This window comes from Protopterus annectens, chromosome 4.part0 (genome assembly GCF_019279795.1).
Source record: "Protopterus annectens isolate FY-2018-M chromosome 4.part0, PAN1.0, whole genome shotgun sequence".
Lineage (NCBI taxonomy): Eukaryota > Metazoa > Chordata > Ceratodontiformes > Protopteridae > Protopterus > Protopterus annectens.
The window spans coordinates 695,184,934-695,199,011 of record NC_056733.1 but is presented as its reverse complement, the minus strand read 5'-3'; the positions used below and the strand labels follow the sequence as shown (position 1 = coordinate 695,199,011).

Here is a 14,078-nt window from a genome sequence, read left to right as displayed (position 1 = left end):
ATGGGGCAGAGAAAGAGTCCAGGTATCTCTCAAGGGCCCACACTGAAAATCTTTTCCATTTACTTTTATAAATTTTCCTGTTAGAAAGCTTCTGCCAGGATAAAAGAATATGTCAAACTGGGGAGGAAAGCCCCAACTGTCTAGCCATTATTGAAACTGGAGTAAGCATGCAGTCAACTTGAGGCCACTGATATCTGGGTGTTTTATCCCAGTCAGATGAAACAGAAGGTCTAGACATGCATCCAGTATCCAGGGTAGATACAAGAGATGAGGACAAATGAAGGCGAACCAAACCTGACAAGGCCAAATGGGTGCAATGAGGATGACTGTGCTCTTCATCTGGGATGCTTTCTGTAGTAATTTGGGGATGAGGGGTAATAGGGATAAATGTAAAGGAAACCATAGGGCCAGTTGTGGAATACAGCATCTCTTGGTAATTCCCCCAGTGGAGGGACCAGTGCAAAGAACCTGCTGCACCTATTGTTCAGGGGAGAAGCAAAAAGATCACAACATGGCTGGCCCCATTGATGAAATATCTTTTCCGCCACTCTCTGATTGAGAGACCACTCATGAGGCATAAAAATGGACCTGCTTAGTCTATCTACAAGCATACTGGTTTTCCCCAGTATATGCATTACCATAAGAAAACACCTGGAAGAGACTGCCCACTGCCACTCTCCCATTGCCTCTCGACACAGTGGTTAAGATCTGGTTCCTTCCTGTTTGATGATGTACCAGACATGTTGTCTGTTTGTATCATAATCATCCCTGAGGGAAGAACATTTTGGAAAGCCTGCAGTGCAAGAAGGACTCCTCTAATTTCTAGGACATTGATGTGCAAATTGGTCTCTTCCAAGGCTCATGCAACTTGGACTATCCTTCACAAGATATGCCTCCCATCCCACCTAATTTGGGAGGTATCCATGGTGACTGTAGCTACTGGCTGTAGGTGAACAAAGGAGTGACATTGACAAACTTTTTCCTGAATGAATCCACCAAAGAAGACATTCCTTGCAAACCCTGAAAATCTTGACTAGAGTGCTTAAAGGATGCTAAAGAATAGACCACTGTACTGAAAGTTTCCACTGCAGGACCTGCATATGAAATCTAGCTAATGTAACTAGAGTTATCGCTGTTGCCATTGATTCTAATGTTTTGAGGACCATCTTGGCTGTAGGATGAGAATGGGAGATCGATCACTTTCATAACTTGTAACCTGTGAGTAAGAACTTCTGATCATCTCCAACTTCTTAGAGGGATAAGTGGCTTTCAGCCACATTAGATTCAGCAATAACAGGTATGTGATGCCCTTAGATGTCCAGGACGGTATGCATGCTACACTGAATAGTGTGTCTACCCTTGTTCAACAGGTCTGGGTAATCTCTCAATCTCTCTCTCAATCTCTCTCTCAATCTCTCTCTCTCTCTCTCTCTCTCTCCGACCAAGCCAGTGACTCCTGGGGGGAAGGGGGAGTGAGAGGTTGGGTGGCATCTTTCCTTCTCACCTCCTGGCAGTAGGAGGGGGGTCCTATCCACACACTGGGAGGCACAGGTGCTCCTCCTTTGCCCTGAGGGGATGGTCATGAAGGAGGTTGCTGGGCAGTGGAGTAGTCCTTCATTCATCCCGGAGGTGACAGACTGCATGCATGGGAAGGGGAAAGGGTGCTACACTCTTCCCTTGTGCTGTGTGGGCACCCTCAGGGGCATACGCTGGTGCACTCTCCCCTTGACAGTGGTCATGGGTATCAGAGGACCCCCTGCCCCCTCTGAGGAAATCATTCAAAGACCTGGAAGGATGGCGGTTTGGACGCACGCAGGCCGCAGCGGGACTACCTGCTGTCCAGTAACCCTGGTCTAGATGTCCATGATGACGCCCGTGAAACCTCACCTGCTTGTCTCTTGGTACAATGCCGCATTAGCACTAGTGCCTGCATGTGACTGAGTGAGACCAGTATGACTCTGAGTGGTGGATCACTCATCTCATGCATTGATGAAGAATGCAGCTAGCTGCGAGAACTAATGTGACTTGCAGGACACATTGATCATTGACACTTTGAACAGACTTTGCGGTCCCGGGTTACTTCTGGGACTATGCCATGTCTGTCACTGTGCCTTCCATCACCCCTGGGGTGTCCTGCCCCCAGCAAGGATGCTGCCAGGGGTTTGAGGGAGCCCGTCATGGCCCCTGTCCCTCCAAGGTGAGACACGGATGGATTAGAGAAGTCTCTGTCACCCCGAGCTGGAAAGCCAGTCTGGTCCATGATCAGGAGGATAGAGGCATGTGTCTGGCCTGCCCCCAGAGACTGTCAGTAGGACCATCACTCGGCTGTCCTCCTGAGGCATGGCCAATGTCCCTCACATGCTTCCCGCACACCAGGGTGATGTCGGCCGTCTTCTGCCTCCTGGAGTCTAGCTACAAGGGACCGGGTCCGAGTCAGGGGAGGAGTGGCATTTCTGTCCATCCCTGTGACCCCCACCTGCCCCCCAAGACCACGCTTGGAATGCAACCTCAAATCAGAAGTGGCAAACTAATAAATTTAAGCATATCATTAAGTGGAGGAAAAGAAACTAACCACAATTCCCTCAGTAACAGTGAGTGAAGAGAGAAGAGCCCAGCACCGAATCTCCACCCTGGAGACGGGTGCAGGGAAATGTGGCATACACAAGTGCTTCTCCCTGGTGCAGCCCAGGGTCTCCAAGTCTTTGTGACTGAGGCTCAGTCCATGGATCGTGTGAGGCCAGTTGCAGCCCAATGCTCATAGGGATCAGGTCTTCTCGGAGTCGGGTTGTTTGTAAATGCAGCCCAAAGTGGGTGGTAAACTCCATCTAAGGCTAAAGACTGGCACAAGACCAATAGTGGACAAGAAAGTTGAAAAACACTTTGAATAGAGAGTTCAAGAGGGCGTGAAACCATTCAGAGGTAAACAGGTGGGGTCCATCTGGAGGATTCAACTCGGTGTCTGTGTCAGCCACCCGGGCGAGGTGGATCCCCCTCCTGTTCCAGGGGGGTAGAGGACCATCCCTGGACATGCCAGCCATGGTCAGTCATACTTCCTCCATAGCGGTGCACTGTGACCAGCTCTAGGTCACCCGGGAAGGCTGCATGGAAGGTGTTTATCCTCCCCAGAGTGTTATAACCCATGGCATCAGCTTTAGCTGTGCTGTGGGGTCATGGGAGACAATCACCATCGCACCAACCCTTGCCCTCACTCCCCATGATGGAAATCCATAAGGGAGCACCAGGTGAATGGCTGTGGACCTGGAGTGCTCCTGCCAGGGTGGGGGGGGGTGAGACAATGCCTCTGTGATGGAAGTCCATAAGGGAACACCAGGCTGAGAGCAGTAGAGTCTGGAGAGCTCCTGCCAGGGTGAGGGGGTTAGGCAGAGCCCCCCACAATGGAAGTCCTTAAGGGAGTGCCAGGTGATGGTGGCTGGGCCTGGAGAGCTCCTGCCAGGGCAAAGGTATCCAACCTCACTCCGTACCCAACGGCATCCCCAAAAAATCACAAAGTCCCCAGAGGTCCCCTGGGTCTGAAAGAAGGTTGACTCAGAAGTCCTCATGACAGCGGATCTGCCCTTTGGCAGCTGAAGGGAGTTCCACGAGGCCAGCTGGGATTACAGGGAAGTTCCCCTGAGAGGCACTGAGGGCAGGCATGATCCAGCATGACTGGCCAGCCTGCAGGAGATGTGGAGGCTGCAGGGTCTCCCAAAATGAGGCAGGGACTGCGGCCAGGGAAGGAGGTCTCTTGGCCAGTTCGAAGGAGAGACCTGGAGGCATCTGCCCTGACTGAAGTCCATAGGGGAACACCAGGCAGACAGTGTTGGGGCCTAGAGAGCTCCTGCCCAGGCAGAGCCATACAACCTCGCCCTATACCCAAAGGCAGTCAGAAAAATTCACAAAGTCCTCATAGCTGCTCTAGATCAGAAAGCACAAGGATTTAGAAGCCCTCATAAGAACAGATCTACTCCTTGGTGGCCAAAGGAAAATTCCACAAGGCCAGTCACACCCTGCAGGTTGTCTCCCTGGAAGGGCCCTTCCTCTTCCTCCACCTGTACTAGTTATTTAGTGCTCCTCTTATACAGTCCCTCCACTTTTCTCTTCACTAACTTTCACTATAGCTCTCCTGTTCCTTGTATATCCAACACAGATACTTACTACCTTTAATCCTAGATATCTAATTAATATCACATTTATTCCCCTTCTTTTCCACAGGTATAAGCCTTTAAACAGCCCTGCACACTCAACCAGCAGACTTAGCCCAACTATTGCGGGCAACAGACCTAAGAAGCAAAAGAACAGCGTTAGTGCAAAGAATTCCCTCATCACCACAACCTCCAGATAATTTTAATGTATGTTTTACTTCTAACTATGCACTGTATTTTAAGGTATACCTTACTTGCAGTGATTTGTATATCACCAGAACTCACTCACACATCCCTCCTTCCCCCAAAGACGTTTTCTCCTTTAAAACTAGTATATTTGTTCACTAATGATAAAGCTCTCTCCTGTAGTTACATTCTTTGTGTAGGTAGCTGCGCCATTTCCCACTAACCTCTGTTTAAATCAAAGAAACCCTGTCTCTGTTCTCAATAGGTCCACTCTCTTCTCACTCTTAGTCTAGTATTACCTAAGTGTTTTTCTTTTTAATAAAATATCTGTCCTCCTGTACACTATTCTTAGTCTAGTATTTCCTAAGTGTTTTCTGTTTTAATATAATATCTGTCCTCCTGTACACTATATATTGAAACTGCTAGTCTACAACTAGTCCTATTTCTTTACTATTGTACCTTTGCTCTTCACTGCAGTTCACTCCTGCATGAACGGACGGTAAATCTACTGATTGTTTTTCTTTCTGACTATCTAACAAGTTCTAGCCAGGTCCAACCCACTCCATTCACCCTCACTCCACTTGGGTGACTCTGCTCCCCTACCCTACACCCAATTCCCATCTATCCCCACTACACCTACACTTATACCTACATAGCTTCACCTTTCTCTCCTACTCCAATCACAAGCTCCCTCCAATCTTTCCATTACCTAAGCTCTACTTCCAAACTCACACCTACTATTCACACCCCACGCCAAACACTCCACACAGTTAGTAGCTCAATCAATCCTAGCTTGCAAACATGTCCCACTACCTCACAACAATACTCTTAACCACAATGACCTCCTTATTTATAGTACTTACACTCTCAACGTCACTTCCACAACTCTTCCCTATATTATTGATCCCCACAAATACATACTCTTCCAGCTACCTTGTACACCATCAGTTTCCATAATATCTCTCCTCAACTACTTCTATATAACCTACCCTGTTACTTAGTCCCCAAACTATTGGATTCTGCACATAGCCCACCCTATCTCATACCTCTAATTTCCACCCCCTGCAAAAATCTAAACATTGTATATTCCTTTCTAATATCTCTGCTACCTCAATGTGGTGACATCCACCCTAATGCTGGCCCTACAACTAATCATCCCTACAGTACACCCAATAAAAAATTAAACTTCATGACCCTTAGTATCAGAAGGCTGTGCAACAAAATATCTACCCATCATGCCTGGATAGACCAGTACAAACCTGACATACTAGCCTTACTGAAACCTTGCTAAAACTCAACACACCTGACTTCGATATCCTGCCTCCCTACTATAGCATAATCAGGGCTGATAGAACCCATACGAAAGGTGGAAGCATACCACTACTCTGTCCTGACAACTTCAGTATCACAAAATACATAAAAGATACCCTTACATTCTCCCCAGCAGAATTGCTGGTATCCTTCTTAAACATTAATAATACAAAGACAATCTGCATAATTGTTCTCAACAACCTCCAGGTCTTAACACTTCTATTCTTGAAGACAAACTCTGCTGGACCACCCAAACATTACAACATGAAATTATCATATTAGGAGACATGAACATAGACTGGCAAACTTTCACATCCCAGCAATCCACTAACAGCATCAACCTATATGGTTTTACTCAATTAATCTCTTGCCCTACTAGGTACAACAAACACTAAATTCAACAATCTACCTTAGACTGGATCCTGGTATCACACCCTTCCAATTTTACCAGTGCTGGTGCATATCTTAACTCTCTTAGTAACCAACTACCTGCTTTCGCCATTCGGGTAAACACACATCCACCAAAAACCCATACACTAAAATCTGTTCGTAATCTCACTGACTTCTCCAAAGGAGGTTTAATGACCTACTTTATAAATCACTAAAAGCAATGCCACTAGATGAGGCAGTACACTACTTTAATAACTGCTTTCTAAAACTACTAGATACCTTAGCTCCAGTTTGCTCCAAAAGAATCAAAAACAATCCCATGCCCTAGCTAACTAAGGAAAGTAAAAACCTAATGAGAAAAAGGGGTGCAGCCCTGGCTCTTTGGAAATAAAGGAATAAAGAACAAGATCTGATTACTTTCAAACAGTTGCATAACCAAACAAAAAACAAGCTACCACAGATAAAACAGCTATACTGTAGTCTTCTACAGCACAAACACAAAACCAGTCCAAAAAAATTCTGGTCCACTATCACAACTCTACTCCAACCTGGAACTAAGAAAGAATTCAAGATTTAACTCAATTCCCCAGCCTGCCAAATTGCTGAAAAATGTTATAGTCACTTCACATATCTATAATCAATCTTATCTCTAAAACAAGTAATACTTTCTTCTCTTCCCCTTTAGCAACCCCTAACACTCCTCTTTCATCCATCCAAGATCCCCCTACCCCATATCCACAGAAGCCACACCTGAGAACTATCCCACATTCTCTCTTCAGCCAGTCTCTACAAGTCTGATAAAAAGATTGCTGCTCAAACTCAGACCCTGTTCTACCTCTACTGACCTCCTACTTACCTAAACTTAGCAGCTTAATCTGTAGCATTCCCTGTCAGCATCTGATCAATTGATCTATATCTGAATCCAAGGCACCTAACATCTGGAAAACACTTAATATCATCCCTATTCACAAAGGAGGTAACTCCACAGAACTTACAAACTTTTGTCCCATAGCCATACTTTCTCCCATCTCTAAGATAATGGAAAACTGTATCCATATATATTAAAAACATGTACTCGTGAAGTACCACATAGGTGGCAGTACACTAAACACCAAAAGTGTGATAAGAGAAAGGGACACAGGTGGACAGTGGACTCACCTTCAATAACCACATCGCCACAACAGTCAGGAAATCCTTCTATGTGGCACACCTCATCACTAAGGGCTTTTCATCCAGAAAAAAAGGAGGTCATTGTCCCACTGTACTCATCCCTCATTAGACCCATTATAGAATACAACACCCTGTTTGGTATGTACCTCTCAAGACATCTGCAACAACTGGAAAGGCCACAAAAATACCTCACTAAAAGAATCACAGGCCTAAAGTAGATGCCCTATGCTGACCGTCTTAAAAAACTCCAGCTATACTCTGTCGCATATTGTCTACTCCGAGGCTATCTCTGGTTAACATACAAGGCCATGTCAAACCCAGAGCTGTTGGACATGCTACACTTAAAGAAATCCCAACCCTCAGAGCCACATGCTCCAGGGATCTAAACCTTGTCATCACAATAAACAAAACATGCTGAAGGGATAGGTTCCTGACCCAGAGACTCCCCAGACTCTGGAATAGACTGCCCATACATGTCAAGCAGAGCACCTCTTTGGCCCTCTTCAAAAGGAACTTTGATGACTGGATGGGAGAAAGGAAATTCACCCCAGGGATCACGTCAGTCAACCTGCAAGACAGGGGTCCAGGGAAGTAAATAGTGTGGGAAGAAATAGCCAGGGAATTGTTATGGCTAGGCTTGTATAGGCCCTAGGGCCAACAGCCTAGTACCAACCTATGAACCTATGAACCTATATTCAACTCTTGAAATATTTACAACATAAAAATCTACTTACAAACAAACAACATGGCTTCCATCCCTGCCACAACATAAGTACAGCCCTCCTAGTTTTTACTGATCACGTAAACAGAGCTAGAGACTCAGACTGCTATGTATCTGCTCTATTTCTTGACCTCTCAAAGGCATTCAACACTGTGTCACACTCTACTCTTGAAAAAGTTATCTAACCTAGGAGATACCCCCCACACACTAAATTGGTTCCATAACTACTTATATAATCGAAAGCATGCTGTAAAATGGTCTAATGTTATCTCCCTCCTTTCTAGCAGACTCCACCATTGTACCTCAAGGATTCATTCTGGAATGACCCCTGCTTTTTAATATTTTTACTAATGACCTACACTCTGCATCCACTAGTGGAACACTCATTCAGTATGCAGATGACACCACAATAATCTGTACCTCTCACATACTAGCCAGCTTCTCTCCAATACTCAGCTAACTTTTTCCACTGTTGAATCCTAGCTCTTTAATTGCCAGCTATTCCTCAAACCAAAAGAGTAATCTGCTTCTCTTTCTGCCAAACAACTGTACTACTAATCCAAACATCTTCAAAATTCTCTCTTCTGATAACACCAGCATTGAAACTGTCCATCACACCAGGCTACTTGATGTAATCATAGATGATCACCTAAAGTTTGATCTCCACATACAACATAACATAAAGAAAACCTATCAGAAACTTGGCACACTATATAGAAACAAACACACCCTCATGTCTTTTTCCAAAGTCATCCTTGCCAAAACTTTCCTTCTATCCACCCTTCTCTACAGACACCAATACTTACCAATTTACAGGGTTCTTCCAGATCCAAAAATGGAACAATGCTACAATAAAGTGGCCAAGATTGCGACCAACTCAAAAAACAGAACCTATCACTGTCTGGCACTAAAAAACTAAACTGGATAGAATTCCCCAGCTACTTACTTTATACCCAACTTTTAACTCCCCATAACATGGTCTACAAACCCCTAGCCTGCCAAGCTCTAAACAACATCAATAAACCATACAACCCAAACAGATCACTTAGGTCCACAGATAAAGTGCTTCTCACTATATCCAAACCATCTATGTCAGCTGGATTAAGCATCTAATTCCACTATGTTGCAAAAGCATGGAATTCTCTTCCACTTACTGTGAGAACTTCTAACCTACTTGCCTTTAAATGCGTACTGAAACAACACATGATTAACTCCTGACTGTGCCACTGTAGGCTAACCCCTTTTACGGTTCAGGCCACATACTGTATCTCTCTCTCTCTCCTTCTGTACTTCAAATACCTCACAGCAATGTGCTAACTTCTTGGAACTTTTTTAACTACCATGTTTCTGTATAATTTTTATGTTATTTGTACAAAGTTTGTATATCTCTGTAATTGGAGCTCTTTTCCCCAGGCCTTCACTGAAAATGGGTTCTTTCTGACCCAGTCGGACACTCCTGGTAAATAAATATCAAATAAATAAATAAATAAATAATAAAGATATTTGGAAAACTCCTTGATCAAATCCCTGTGTAATCTAGTGAAGCGTGCCAAATAATTCAGAGACTGTAGAGCAAAGGTTTCTGAAGCATAAATACACTTACCACATCTGTCCATGGCTCAGGAGTCTCTAATAGGAGGATGGACAGATGAGCTCTGTTCCACAAGCTCCCTCTTAGTGGCTGCCACCACCACTATGGCATCTACTGGGAATCCCTTGCTCCAGTGGGCCCTATTTTTAGCTGGAGCTAGAAACTTATATGGCCTCTTAAGTATGGGTTCCATTGCATTAGGCTCCTTCCATGCTTGGTGAGAAATAAGGTCAATCAACTCTACAGCTGGAGGGACCACCCAGGAAATGGCTGGGCCAGCCCTGAAAGTCTCCAAGAACACGGACTCATTTTGGGAAGGGGTATCAGAAGATCATCCACCTCTCTGTTTAAGAAGTTCCAGGATTTCTCCAAAGGAGACATCATCAGGTGGAGATCTGGGGGACTACTCTCCTTCATCAAAGTCCATGTCCTCGAAGACAGATTCCTGAGGGAAATTTAGGTGGTTTGTTTTGTATGTCCTCTTTCTAGGAACCTCATAAGTGGGATGATCTGGTGAGGTATCAGAAATGGGAGGGAAGTCCTGACAAGGACTGTCTGAAGGCTAGTATGAGGTGGCTGTCATGGTGGAATAGGCATGAGAGGCACAGAGCTTAAATTAGATGGAGGAAACAGAATGGACTCTGAAGAGGGTAAGGATGCCCTCTCTCTGGTTATAGAGAAAGCCCGCTTCAACTATCTCAAAGGCAGAAAGTCCAGGAGAAACAACAGCTAGTCACACTGGTGCCAAAGCTACCTGTACCAAACTCTGAATCGCCATGGATCCCTGCCTCAAGGAAGGAGTCAGAGCCGAGCTATATAATGCTGAGGCACCAAGTGGCAAGGATGACTCCAACAGCTTCCAAGTCAACCCCAACCCCCTGGAGCCAGCGCCAACACTTGAGCTACAAGAGTCAACCTGCTGTGAAGAGATCAGAGCTGGGTGACTCAGGGACATGGTCAGAGTGGAAGAACGGCCTATTTTCAGATCCAACAGGGACATTTTCAAAGATTCAAAATGAGTCAGAGCCAGCACAAAGTGTGGTAAAGCAATTTATAATACACAAAAGAATATACTGACATGGGTGAAGGGAAAAAAACCCTCCCAACACCCAACCAAATCAGTTTCGGCTTAATAGCCTTCTTCAGTGGAAGACAAACAAAATACAAACAGTAGAACAAAAAAAAACCCTTCTTATATACCTACAGGCAGATACCATAAGACCTGCTATTGGTCAATTCAAAGGTATTCATTTAAACCAGGAGGGAAAAGCCCCCATAGTTTAATCATCCATTTCCTTTCCTTAACATTTAAAATATTATGCCAGCCAACTTTATCCCTGCAATTTCCTATTATTCAATCAATAACAGTAAATCTAAATGCAGTGTAATGCTTGCAACTGTGTTTAAAAAGGGCATTGGACTGTCTTTTATTCCTAATATCACTCATATGCTCCCCAATTCTAAATTTTAGAGGTCTGGAAGTATGGCCCACGTAAAAAGCAGAGCATGTGCAAGTGGCCAAATAAATTACCCAGTTTGTACTGCAATTAGCCAAAAAGGGGATATTAAAGACTATCAATGTGTTTTTACTGGTGAATTCTTTGGTTTTGTTTACCCTATGACAGTGCGAACAATGACCACAAGGGACACATCCCACTAATATATCTCCTGTAAGTGTTCTTTGGGTCAAGGCAGTTCCCCTGTAGTCAAACCTTTTATAGTGACTAAATAAGGAACCCAACATATGGCCCCTACAAAAAGAAAAGGAACATTTGTCCCCAAGTGTTCAGACAGTCTGTTTTCTGCCAACAAAATGTTCCAATGCCTGTTAATAGTATGCATGAATGATTTGGTATTCCTACCAAAAGTAGTAACAAATCTTATTCTGGGCTGGGTATCTGATGATTGTGTCTGGTATTCCAGTAGATTGGTCCTGTCTTGATTAAAAGCATATTGGCAAGCCCAACTGATGTCACCTGATTTGTAACCCCTATCCTTAAATTGATTCAAGACAGGACTAATCTACCGGAATACCATTCTCAAAGATGTCAGATCTGAGAGCTCCAAAACCACCACTCAGATCAGATAAGGAGAAATAACATCAGGTTGAGATGAGGGCAGGCTCATGGGTCCAATGGAAGACAGAGATAGAATTAACCCATCTGGATATGAGCTCTGAGAAACTTCCTCATCATTCTATTCACCTCTGCCTCAGATAAGCTGCTGGAGGACCTAAGGGATGGATTAGTGGAAGGTGCTGGGATGAACTAGTGGAAGGTACTCTGGAGGGTTTCCTCAGTAAAAAAAATCAAATGGAGCCAAGGAGATATCGGATCTGGAAAGAAGAGTGGAGATCAGATCCTAGGAAATTTGGTGTTGAAGTTGTAGGATCAGAGGTTAATGTCAGATCCAGTTTCTTAGAAATTTTAGCGGGAGGCTCAGGAATTGGAACCAAATGAGAAGAATTGTCAGGGGACCATTTCCTGGACTCATTTTCTTTTGGAGCCAAGTCCTACATCCCTTTATTGGGTTTACTGGATGGGGTTTGAGCCCTAGCCGAGACAGAAGCAGCAGAAGAAGGTAGCAATCCTTTTAATATCAACTTATTTCTCCTATCACTCAAAGCACAGGAGTTGATCAATGTCCGAATCCAGACCAGTAACGTATGGTGTGCCTCAGGGCTCTGTCCTGGGGCCCCTCCTGTTTGGCATATACTTCTCAGAAGTACAGGCAAGCACGGAAGGGCTGTGGCTGACTAAGTTTGCGGACGACTGCAAACTGGGTGCTATAATAGAGTCTCTGGCCGACATGGAGATCCTCCAGAAGGCCTAAATGAGACTGATACATGGTGTCAAAGCCATGGTCTCAAGCTAAATGCAAAAAAATGCGTAGTAATCCCCTTTGGAAAAAACAGAGTACCCATAAACTACAACATAGGAGGTAATCCCCTGAAATCTGAAGAAGAAATAAGGGATCTAGGGACCCAAGCAGATAGTCAGCTTTCCTTTGATAACCATGTTGCCAAAGTGTTAGAAAATCCTTCTATGTGACCCATCTGATCACGAAAGAGTTCGCATCAAGATCTAAGGATGTAATGGTGCCCCTCTACTCTTCTCTCATCAGACCCATTATTGAGTACAATGCACCAATTGGAATGTACCTGGCTAGACATCTCCAGCAGCTGGAGAGACCACAGAGGTTCCTAACCAAGAGGATTACTGGCCTCAAACAGTTGCCCTATGCAGCACAATTCAAAAAGCTAAGACTGTTCTCTGTTGCATACCGCTTTCTCAGAGGAGATCTCTGTCTAACGTACATAGCCATGTCCAACCCAGAATTGTTGAGCATGCTCCATCTTAGCAAAACCAAATCTACTTGAGCTACACACTCTAGGGATATAAACCTCAACACAACAATGAATAGAACATGCTGGAGGGATATATTCCCTTTGCAGAGACTTCCCTTACTATGGAACAGGGTCCCGATCTACATAAAACAGAGCCCCTCACTATCACTCTTCAAGAGGAACCTTGATGAGTGGATGGGTAACAGAAAGTTCACATTGGGTATCACACCAACAGCACTACTAGATAGGGGCCAAGGGTACTAGCTGCTAGTACAAGGGTCTAGGGAACTACTAAAGGGGCAGTGAATACTGCACAACATGGCTGGGCTAATATATGCCTTTGGGCAGATAGCCCAGTATCAACCTATGAACCTATGAATAAATGGAGCAGTCAACTTCTAGATGGGCAGTGCCCAAACAATAAACGCACACCTTGTGGGCATCAGAATTAGAGATCTTATGACCAGAGGAAGTGCGTTTCTTAAACCCTATAGGCTTGTCAGCCATATTGGAACCAAAAGACAGAGACAGAGTTTTACACACACACACACACACACATACATATCTATATATATATATATATATATATATATATATATATATATATATATATATATATATATATATATATATATATATATACACACACACATATGGAACAAGGAAACAAATACCAACAATCAGATTTCAGAGGTACCCTAAGGTCGGGTAGAAAGAAAGGGAAGGAGAAAATACCAATACAGTACCTCAAAGAATACTCTGACAAGGCTAGAAAGGCCTAAGTGGAAACTGAGATCAAAGTATTAGAAAATAGGGCTTCAACAATAAGATTTTGTAAAAATGCAAAGGAAGGAAGAGGAAATATGTACCGCAGATAGAAAAACTCACAAAAAGGATGTAATAATTCCTGGTTAGCCTCCTATCTCCAGAGCAGAAAAATCTGTATTTGAACGATTTGCCAGCAAACAAGCTCTGAGATACACCAGCATGGTAGGGCATTATAGGTAAAGGGAGGAACTCGAGAGCTAGATCCGGGAGTCTAGTAAAAGTGGCTGAGTCAGATCTGAGGTCAGATCAAAGGCCCATCAGTTCAGGGATGAACAAAAATGACATCAGATCCAGGGTTTAAGAGCTTTTTGATATCCTTACCTCTTGTGGAAACCCCATTTAAGATAACAACAGTGGACATTATAGGCCCACTTAAACAAAAAGTAAGGCACA

At 44.2% G+C, this 14,078-nt stretch overlaps 1 protein-coding gene and 1 pseudogene across 1 annotated transcript in view; one reads left to right on the top strand and one right to left on the bottom strand.

Annotated features, from left to right (window-relative positions):
• LOC122799533 (P2X purinoceptor 2-like) overlaps positions 1 to 14,078 on the bottom strand; it is a 591,133-nt gene that overhangs the window by 548,307 nt on the left and 28,748 nt on the right. The gene's annotated exons all lie outside the window — the stretch shown is intronic.
• Positions 1,955 to 2,105, top strand: LOC122800537 (annotated as a pseudogene).